General features: G+C 36.2%; 1 pseudogene; it reads right to left on the bottom strand.

The window, feature by feature from the left end:
• Positions 1 to 8,869: 8,869 nt before the first annotated feature.
• Positions 8,870 to 11,140, bottom strand: LOC131074289 (probable L-gulonolactone oxidase 6; annotated as a pseudogene).
• Between the last annotated feature and the right edge of the window lie 547 nt (positions 11,141 to 11,687).

Genomic DNA, 11,687 nt, shown 5'->3' with positions numbered 1-11,687 from the left:
AATGAGAGGAACATGATCCACTGAGTCCTTGTTTCCCTCATCCCAACCACCCTAAGTTGCAATCACCCTAGGATCTAGATGAATCTGACCAAAATCAATGCCTCTCCTTTGGCCCCCATCAAATCCTCTGCTCGTGCCTAGTCTGGGAGAGGGTAATCCTCTCGTTGCTCTCATCCCTCCTCTGTCCGTATCCCAACCAATCCATCATGCATCCCTTCCTACTGGAGGAATTACTCCTCCTACCCTCCCAATCCTACCAACTAGTCCAAAAGGTCCTCCTCAGACTCTCAATTGGCCTCCCCTCTGTCCACGTCTCCCGCCTCCATCTCCTTCGACCTCTCGAGAATCTCCAAGCTCTCACTTTCATCTTCATCACCTAACAACAAGATCATCTAAATCATCCTCATCATCTCCTGAGCTAGGAGGAGGGTCTGTTAGATCAGTGATGCATGGAAAAGGGAGTGCAAGCATATATTGTGCGTAATCCAAACAGTTATTCTTCAACAGTGTTTGCATCTTCATGCTTCATTGGTGTTCTTCATGTTCATCCTTTCTTCCTTTTTACTGGGACATTCTCTTGTTTGTAGGCTTCTTCAATTCTTCACTTGTTTTTCTCTCTTTAGGAGAGGAGTTTTTCCCATGATGTTTTCTCCTTTTCTCCAGTTGTGAGAGATCTTTTGTACTTGGAAACCTCATCAGGCCTAGTTGCTAGGACCCATTGTTACTTTCATGCATTTTGTTTATATGCTTTTTTTAGTCCTTAGTTGTTTTTAGCTACTCCATAAGTTCATCTTAAGGGGGGGTGTTAGAGTTATCATGTTGTGGCTAATAATTATTTATTTAATCATTAGTCTATTATACTCTATGCTTAAGCTAAACTTAGGCATCTTATAATTCTTTAGGCTTTCTAGTATCCTTTTATAAGGATTCTCTCTTTGTAATTTATAACTGTATTGCATTATTCTTGCACAATCAATATGACTCCTCTTTTCTAGATCATTGAATTTTGGCCTCCATAGGTTTGTTTTGCTTCTCTTGTTCTATGATAGGTTTGCATGCAGGTAATCCTTGGGAGCTATAGTGTTGATTTTTCCTCAACACCTATATGGTATCAGAGCTTCAGATTTGCTGCTGCCTGTTCTTGTTATTTGAAGAATTTTTTGGAGCTTTGAGGGTTTTAGATTTCTAGAGGTTTTCTATTGGATCTGGGGGTAGCATTCTTTTCTGGGCATTTTGGGCTGAAACGGACCACAGGATTGTGCTTAGAGCACCCAAAAACCCCTATTTCCATATATAATTTGTCTAGGGCAAATATTTTTTGAGGGGCAATTTTATTTATTTTTAAAAAATGAATTTAATTGAGGGATCTTTTTTCCAAATCAATTATTGTGAGATTAATCGCTCATCTAAATTTTTCAATAATTTCACAATTAATCTCCCGAGGGGGTACACAATCAGGATTTTTATCTTCATCGGGCGCATTATCGAGACTTGATTTAATCTTAGAAACAATATTGTCTCAACATCATTTCAAAGAGGGGCAAAATTCATACACATAAAAATGGCTATGAGCAATTAAATAAATATTTTGTATTTATTTAATAGTTATTCTTCTATTAAATAGTTAGTTTGAAAATATTTATTTATTTAATTTATTTCATATCCTTCTATTAATTAATTTAATTGAAACATTTTATTAATTAATTCCCTATATCCTTTTCTTATAATCAATTAATTAAATATCTAATATTTAATTTTTCTTCTATCTACTATTCTATAGTCTCATTAATTAAATAATTTCTTAATTATTTAATGTCTTTTCTAACTCACCTTTCCATCTCCACTTCATCTTTCCTTTGCCAACTCATCCATCATGTGGCTAAATTAATTCAACAAAATTAAATTAAATTAAATCATTTATTAGCCACTTATCTCCAACTTCCAAAATAAATGAAATATTGTGTACGTACACATATTTCCTAACCTTATTCTATATTCTCTCTAACATCCCTATATCTTAGGAGGACTTGAGTCCACTTGTCCTCTCATTCCTACATCGTCTCCAACTATCCTATATCCTCTCAAGTCTTCAACTCAGTCAAGGTGAGATGAGTCACACTTGTCTTCTCCTTCCCCCTTTCTCTCAACCTTCAACGTCTTGCTCATAGCCATCCAATTTGTAAGATTTGATCATGAGCATTGATCTCTGCCACCTAAACTCATGCACTAAAAATCTACAAAAAAGGGGCCTCCTAAGCCATTTTAAAACTAATAGCTAATCTTATAGTCATTCTAGGAGTCTTTATTTTGCATCTGTGAGTTTGAGTTTGAAGCAATTAGCAATTACAAAATTTTTATCATAGCTTAATATCATGCTAGCTTAAATTATTTACATATGCATATCATAGTATCAGTTAACTATCAGTCCATTCTTCATATGCCATCTTGGAAGCTACTAGTGCTTGTCTGAGAGAAAATCATCTGCAACCTGGAGCAATGGAGTTAGGACACAATGAGGTGTAAACCATGGAAGGTATAATATTGTTTATTTCATTTACTTCATGTTACTTCATTAGTTGAAGTTAAGTTTCTTATAGCTTTCCTTTTTATATTTTATGATGGACTAACAAGTTTTAGGACATTTCTTTGGAGTTCAACTTTAACCTCAACATTTTTGGCGCTCACCATGGGGCTCAAGCCTCGCACTTACCTTTCTAATATCTTGTCTTATTCTTGCAGAATCAATTTAACACTTTTGTTAGTTAGCTTCACACATCTGTGAAATTTGATAGCGCATTTGTTAAGTAGGTTAGCGCTTTTATTGCTTAGGTTAACAACTGTTTTAAATAGAATAGCACTTTTAATCATGAATTCATGCATTCAAGAAATAGGTTAGCACCTTTGTCATACAGATTAGCACTTTTGTTGTTCAAGTTAGTGCTTTTGCCATCTAGGATTGCGCTTTTACTTGTTAGGATAACGTTTTTGCAGTTTTAGCGCTTTTGTTCTCTCATTGGGTGAAATTTAAATTTAACAATTTTGCAGGTCCCAATGTCCAAGACTTAAGAATTTGAAAACTACTGACATTTGTGGGTACAGGGTTCATTTTGAGCAAATTTCATTCATTTCCTCACTTAGCTAAATTAAGGGTTTTTCATGTAAACATCATATCTTGGTCATCTAGTCTAACTAGGAGGATAATCAATAGCATGCAACTTGCATTTAAGTGTTTTCCTTAAAGTAGTTGCACATAGATTCTTAGAAGGCTTAAAATAAACCTTTGTCTTTCATGTATGTTGAAGTAGTAGGCGAGTATGCTCTCACTCTCCTACGATGATAAAAAAACTAGACATATTTCCTTTATGTCCTTCATAGATTCTCTACAATAGTCTAGGATGTCCTAGATGCTCAAAAGTACCTTCAAATAGATTTCATCGCTTCATCCTCTCTACTCTTGCGCCATGCCTCACTGTAATTGCCATTTCATAGTAACATGTATAATATAGATCCTTTAATACCAAAGTGAAGGAGGCATACAACTTATGATAATAATTCGATGAACTTTATCAACATTTATACACACGATACAGTTGGAGAAATACCATAATCTGCAACCGAAAATGGAAAACCTTAACAATAGTTCTAGCTACTACCAAATAATGTAATATATGTGATATCTACATTAGCATGTCTAGTGTATTTTTTTCTGGATTCGATTGTGTGTATATTTTTCCATCAACGTTTCGAATCACACTCCGTGATTCATCATCAGGATGAAAAGAATTCCCAAGACATGAAAGATGTTGAGTTGCAGATTTGAGGCAAAATATAAAGAGGAGAGGGGTGGGGGAAGGCACGTGAAACAAGGAGAGAGGAAAGAGAAAAGGAAAAGACCACTGGAAGGATGGGAAACCTAAAAAACTCCAAGGGATAAACCACCCACAGAAAAGAAAAAAGGAAAGCCAAGCACCACCTTCATAACCACTAAAAAACAAAGAAGAAAAAAAGAATATGGGACAAAAATTAAAAACTAAAAGAATAAATAAAAGACTATAAATACAAAACGGAATATACGCAAAGGCATAAACCAAAAGACAAAAACCCAGAAACAAATAAGAAAAGAGATATTTACAATTCCAAAAGATATGAGCATATAAAAATAAACACAAGCTGATGTCTAAAAGCAAATATAAACTAGAAAATAAACAAATAGGTAAATAGACCAAAGGGGGAGAGGGAGACGCACAAATGAAGAAGAAAGAGGGGGAGAAGTCAAGGAGGGGGGTGGGGATGACGCTGGAGGGCAAGAAGAAGAGGGTGCCATGAGATGCTAAGGTTTAACCCATCGTCTCGATTAAGATTGGATGGGTGTTGAATGATGGCAATGGCCTCTTTAACTTTCCTCTTGAAAAAGTTGTTCTCCCTACACAATACCTGAGTGTCCTCCAAACAGATATGATGTTTGGTAGTTGATGAATGCTCAGCTAAGGCTGATTTGAGGGCACGTTCATGCTTAATGTCGGCACTATGCTCTTTAATTCGAGTCATGAACGAACGACCTGTTTCTCCAATGTATGGAGTTCCACAGGAGCATACAATCTTGTATACACCTAACTCTGAAAAGGCATCCCTAGTGTCCTTAAGCGGTGGGGCATGCCTCTTGATGGTGGAAACAGGTTTGAAGGCACAACGGAGACCTTTTTTCCCAAGGATTTTTGAGATTTTGTGAGAAATGCCTTCAACATAAGGGAGAGAGACATACGTGGCCTGAGATGGAGAGGGCACGGGATTCGAGATGGAAAGGAAATGAGATTTGGCTTGGAGGAAGGCCCTGGTGATCTGCTTGTTCGAGTAGCCATTCCAAAGGAAGACTTGACGAAGATGGGAGAGTTATTGGTCTAAGTTATCCTTATCACAAATCCGGTGGGCTCTTAAAGCCAAGGCTTTGAGGATCCCAACTTTCTGGCTCTGGTGGTGATGAGAAGACGAATGAAGATATAAGTCAGTGTGGGTAGTTTTGCGAAACACCTGACGACCAAGGGATCCGTCAGGCTTTTAAACCTGATGGATCCCTTGGTCGTCAGGTGTTTCGCAAAACTACCCACACTGACTTATATCTTCATTTGTCTTCTCATCACCACCAGAGCCAGAAAGTTGGGATCCTCAAAACCTTGGCTTTAAGAGCCCACCGGATTTGTGATAAGGATAACTTAGACCAAGAACTCTCCCATCTTCGTCAAGTCTTCCTTTGGAATGGCTACTCGAACAAGCAGATCACCAGGGCCTTCCTCCAAGCCAAATCTCATTTCCTTTCCATCTCGAATCCCGTGCCCTCTCCATCTCAGGCCACGTATGTCTCTCTCCCTTATGTTGAAGGCATTTCTCACAAAATCTCAAAAATCCTTGGGAAAAAAGGTCTTCGTTGTGCCTTCAAACCTGTTTCCACCATCAAGAGGCATGCCCCACCGCTTAAGGACACTAGGGATGCCTTTTCAGAGTCAGGTGTATACAAGATTGTATGCTCCTGTGGAACTCCATACATTGGAGAAACAGGTCGTTCGTTCATGACTCGAATTAAAGAGCATAGTGCCGACATTAAGCATGAACGTGCCCTCAAATCAGCCTTAGCTGAGCATTCATCAACTACCAAACATCATATCTGTTTGGAGGACACTCAGGTATTGTGTAGGGAGAACAACTTTTTCAAGAGGAAAGTTAAAGAGGCCATTGCCATCATTCAGCACCCATCCAATCTTAATCGAGACGATGGGTTAAACCTTAGCATCTCATGGCACCCTCTTCTTCTTGCCCTCCAGCGTCATCCCCGCCCCCCTCCTTGACTTCTCCCCCTCTTTCTTCTTCATTTGTGTGTCTCCCTCTCCCCCTTTGGTCTATTTACCTATTTGTTTATTTTCTAGTTTATATTTGCTTTTAGACCTCAGCTTGTGTTTATTTTTATATGCTCATATCTTTTGGAATTGTAAATATCTCTTTTCTTATTTGTTTCTGGGTTTTTATCTTTTGGTTTATGCCTTTGCGTATATTCCATTTTGTATTTATAGTCTTTTATTTATTCTTTTAGTTTTTAATTTTTGTCCCATATTCTTTTTTTCTTCTTTGTTTTTTAGTGGTTATGAAGGTGGTGCTTGGCTTTCCTTTTTTCTTTTCTGTGGGTGGTTTATCCCTTGGAGTTTTTTAGGTCTCCCATCCTTCCAGTGGTCTTTTCCTTTTCTCTTTCCTCTCTCCTTGTTTCGCGTGCCTTCCCCCACCCCTCTCCTCTTTATATTTTGCCTCAAATCTGCAACTCAACATCTTTCATGTCTTGGGAATTCTTTTCATCCTGATGATGAATCACGGAGTGTGATTCGAAACGTTGATGGAAAAATATACACACAATCGAATCCAGAAAAAAATACACTAGAAATGCAAAATGGATTGTGGAAATCTCATAGCTTACATTAGCATGCTTAAGTTATCCATGAACTACCTATATATGGTGAACTTCTATGTATTCGGGTATTTTGTAGCTTTTGTTCCTAAATGTTTTCACATAGGTGTTGATTTGTTCCTCACTAACTTTATATGGAACTTGTGGTATTCACAAAACACTAGATTCAACTGCCTACATCAATGCATAGTCCTTATGCTCTAGGAAGATGGTATCATTGACATATTCATGTACCATATAATATGATATCGTTATTCAAGTCTTAAGATTTATTCTAAAATTTTATCCTTCCCTTTGTAGCAAGGCCATCTTATTATTTTCTAATTATTATAAATATTGTATTCATATTTTTTTGTAATATAATTATTTCTATTTTATATTTTGAGAAAGGTATTTTCGTGTCTTCATAGATTCTCTACAATAATCTAGGATGTCCTAGATGCTCTTCATGAGCGTCCCCTAGTTGTCCTTTAGCTTAGATACATCCCCTTCCAATTGACTATTCAGTTTACAAAATGTTATTGATTTATTTCATCTATTTATTAAAGGTTAAGAAGTTTAATTGATGTGATGCATGCACTATTTTATTTCTCTCTTATTCTAATCTACATTCACTAGAAGATTCATTTATTGAAATAGAACCCAATTCTAATTAAATAGTGTTTAAATCTTTTAAATGCTTCATGATTTATTCTACATTTTCATGTTCATATCTTTTAGGGAAAAAAAATTGAAGGGGTTTAATCTTTTTTCATTTTATCTTTTAGAAAGGATTAGTTATTGATAGATATTTCTAGACTTTTCTTCATTTATGAGATAATTTTATTTTATATGAATACCTCATCAAGCCTACTTGTCACTATTCATTTTTTATCAATTAGGTTTCGCCCTAAGTATCTCTTAAGGAGCACTATTAGTATGAAATGCATTCTTACCTATATTAGTTTTACCTAATATACCTATTTACACAATACTTAATCTCACATGAAGATAGCTTTTACCTTTTATGTCACCTGATATGGACTCTACACATTTTCTGACACTTGTCTCTAATATCCTAAATGTGTCTTACTTTTGGAGGGGTAGTCAAACATTCAATCCTACCTTCTTACCTCCTCATTATTGGTTTTATATGCAAGGCTCATTTGTACACTTCATTTTGTGTTTCCCTTATCATGTATTTTCATATATACTTTCAACTTCACATAGTATATTTATCTTTATGTAATATATGTATTAGTAGTTGAGTAATGTACTTTAAGTCATTCATACAATGTTTTATACCTCTGTTATCCTAATATGCAATTTTTGGAGGGTTCGTAGAAGCTTTAGTTCTTCTTTGATCATGTTTGCAAATTCTATGTACCCAAGAAGCTCTTCAACTTTATGTTCCTATCTTTCAAAGATAGTTTTTAAAGATATTTATTCCTTTTAATTCTCTTTTTTATAGAAATTTTTTTATTCTACTAGATTTTCTCTTTAGTTTGTTTGTGAGATATTTTTTAATGTACATGAGTACCTCAACAAATCTAACATTTAGGACAATGTTTTTAGTTTTTATGTTTTTCCATAAGCATCACTTAAGGAGAGGTGTTAGTGTAAAAAGCATTTTTATTTAATTAGTTAATATCCTACCTACTTGACTTATTCACAAGTACATTTAAGCTTGTTTAAAGAGGCTTTTAATCTTTTATCTCACCTCATTTGAAATCTACACGTGTCCTCACACTTATCCTGAGTGAGCCTCATGCATCTCATTTTTTGAGGGGTAGTCAAACATTCGCTCATACTTTCTAACATAGTCATCCTTGCATTTGTATGTAGGAATCATTTATACATTTCGTATTACTTGTATGATAATATTTTATCTTGGGTATTCTCATTTGTGAAATGTTTAATCTTGCAACTTGAACTTGGTTGCTCCAGCAATTTATGTTATATCATCTTGTGCGTGATTCCTCCCCAAGTGTGGATGTTTGATCTCGCAAAATTGCTTGGACATTGCAATTGTATACCATAATACTTTAGTTCAAAGACTTACAAGGTTGGTTTTTGTAAAAATGGCTCCAAAAGATATATTAATATTTAATAATATTATGTGATTGCTTAATTCTGATATTTCATTATTAATCTCTCTTTATGCTATTATCCTATAAGATTGCTAAAAGATCATGTAGACTAAATATTTTATGACACTCATCTCATAGAATTAAATATGAAAATATCATGACAAACTTGTTAGATTCATGTGAGGGGTATTGCTTATTTCTATTAAATCTTTTTAAGTAAAGTTTTGTTGTAGTGCTCTTGTTTTTAGGATGTAGCCAAGGCAAGAAAATCTAGGATGCAGATTTTAAAAAAAAATGAAGATAGTTTTTAGTAAGTTCGATATGGAGATTTGCACATTTATAAATCTCTCAAAACTAACATTATTTGTCCCACATATTTTTGCTGCCTACATAAAACTCACAAAATTAACATTGTCGATCTAATACATGCATGCAATTAGATGCACTATTCTATCCTTCATATCTACAAACTCTAGCATCGATGTACACTCTTCCTGCCCTACAAAAATAACCTTTGAGAGGAGCACAGTGCCTGTCCTCTGCACATAAACACAGACCTTCCAAAGCACAACCGTCCTTGTCCATAACTACCTCTTCCTTTCCTCTTCACATCACTCCATCTGTCCACTCATTGGAAAACAATCCATCAGGGTCATACTTTTTCACAGCTTTCAAAAAGTCCCCACCTTTCTTATACTTGTTAAATACTCCCTGAAATGCAATGTTGCGGTTCTTACCCCAGTGGGGAGTGCCTCCATATTTAAACAAACCCATCTTCTCAATCTCTTCAAGCATGTCCTCGTTGAGTCTAGGAACCATGGGGTCCTTAGCTCATTTGCTTCCAAATAAGCACTGGAGGCCTTCACAAAACGCATGACAATTCCATTGTAGAGCTCCACCCCACACAAACCAGAGGGATTCAGGTCTCTCAGCTTTTTAATGTCTGTAATAAAGTCTGAAATCTTGGTCATGCCGATTTTCATTGTAGTTTGGTGGAAGAATTCTGCCTTGATGCGAGGATCCCATGGACAAGCCGTGAGTAGCAAATCTTCTTTGGAATTGAGACATGACCCGGCTGCCTGCAGCTTGTTATGGTAGCCTACAATGGGATATTTGTAAAACCCTAAATCGTTGATCTTGAAGCCTGAAACAATACTCTGCAGAGCCCCTACCTGAAGCCTGGCCGTCATGCATTTTCCCTTGGCATCCTTTGTAGATTCCTGTAACTCTTCTGAAATATTTCAACAACGAGGAAGATTTTATTTCATAAACCTAGCTAATATAAACTTGGATGTTCAATGAAAAAATAGTTGTTGATTACATAATGTATACAAACAGGTTGCAGGATTTAATTACCTGCTGAACGGGTGATGGCCAAGCCTGGAGTTAAGGTTTGGCGAAAGCCAATAAAGTCGTTGACTCCATCTCCAGATTGGTTTACAGGAACTCTGCCATCTATTCTGTAAACAACCTTACGCTGTCCGGGATACCATGTCACGTCTCCAAATTCGTGTGTTCTTCCAAATTCCACTATGCTCTGTTCTAAATCTGTCTCATCCTCTTTAACGTTTGTGATAGACCTCTTGAACATTGGCTGCAACTGTAGTGTTACCTGTACTTGTCAAATCCACCAAAAGTTATATGTTGTCTTAGCGATGTCAAAAAAATTAAACCTCTGCAAAAGGCCGATAAATTTAAAAAATATTAAGGAAATCACTATATCGTAGAACGTCAAAATTAAAGATGATAACTACTTTTAGTGGGCTTCTCTATATAATTAATCTTAAAATGTTAAAGAAATACAAATATCACATAATACAGTAAGAACTTTTTATATGAAAAAGTTAAATTAATAATTGATTAAGTATTCTCTGTATATTGAGAGTGGCTCAAAGTCAAAACAATTAAAACTGTAACGACCTAACCATTAAAGTTAAAATATATTCCTTGATTCACCTAATTCAGACGGCTTCAAATGTACCTGAGAAATGACTCCGAGAAGGCCAAGAGAAAGCTTGGCAGCATCGAGATCGGCATGGGAGGAATTGAGGGTCATGACACTTGCATTCCCTCCTCTCAGGGGGACCACCAATCTCATCCCCACAACGTACTCGTGAACAGCACTTCCCTTCCCAAAGACTGAGCTTCCATGTGCCCCCGTACACAGGATCCCCCCTACTGTAAACCCCTTCCAATACGGAGTCTGTGGAAGCGCCAGCTTATATTCAGCGGCTGCGCTTATTATATCCCCCAAAGCCGCTCCGCTTTCCACGCTCATTCTCATGGACTCCTCGTCTACGCTAACCACGCGTTTCAGCTCCTGGGTCCTTATGATTAGCCCCTCTTCTCCGCCCGCGCAGACCAATTTGGGAATAGAGTGCGACCACCGCGTGACCACCCGCATCTCTGCTTGTTGCGGCTACCCGCCGCCACCGCCACCACCACCACCAGGTCTTCTTCCAACGACGGAAAAAGACTCTCCATGTCGATTGCTGTTGATGATGATCGGGCGGTGTTATCAAGTGGAGTCTGAAAACAGGGAAATAGTGGGAGAAGCACTTACAACACCGCCCGCCTTTTTTTCAGTACGTGGCGCAGGGCTGCTATGCTTAGGTATTTTCCTTTTTTGTCTTTTAATGTCTACCACACATCCAGGCCATTGTCTATCCAACACTCAGATTTATCAACACTCAGATTTATCATTTGATTATGTTTTTTAAATAATTAAAAATTAAAATACAAAAGAAATTTTTTTTCCCAACTAATTATTAAATACAGTCAATAGTAAATTTTAGATGCTGGATACACATAAGTACTCAAGTGTGAGTGCGATTAAATCATTATTAACGACAGAATTCAAGTATAGTTCAACCACATATAAGATTTGCTAAAAACTTGATGGCATTCATAATATTAGCTTTAAAATTGGTTTATGTTTTTGTGTTGGTGGTATTATTATTTTTTATTGTATTTAAGTAGTAGGAGAAAGACCATCATATATGTTCAATTTTATCAATTTGATAAATATAAATTTTATTATTTATTTTAAGATAAATAAATAGTAAATTATATTCATATACATTATATATTTTATTGTAAAATTCATAATATTGTATAGATTATATTTTTGTAAAGAAAAAACATTTTCCTCTTTTTTCTATTGGTGACCA

The sequence above is a fragment of the Cryptomeria japonica genome, chromosome 7 (genome assembly GCF_030272615.1).
Source record: "Cryptomeria japonica chromosome 7, Sugi_1.0, whole genome shotgun sequence".
NCBI lineage: Eukaryota > Viridiplantae > Streptophyta > Pinopsida > Cupressales > Cupressaceae > Cryptomeria > Cryptomeria japonica.
The sequence above is the reverse complement of the archived record's forward strand: the minus strand, read 5'-3'. Positions and strand labels throughout refer to the sequence as shown.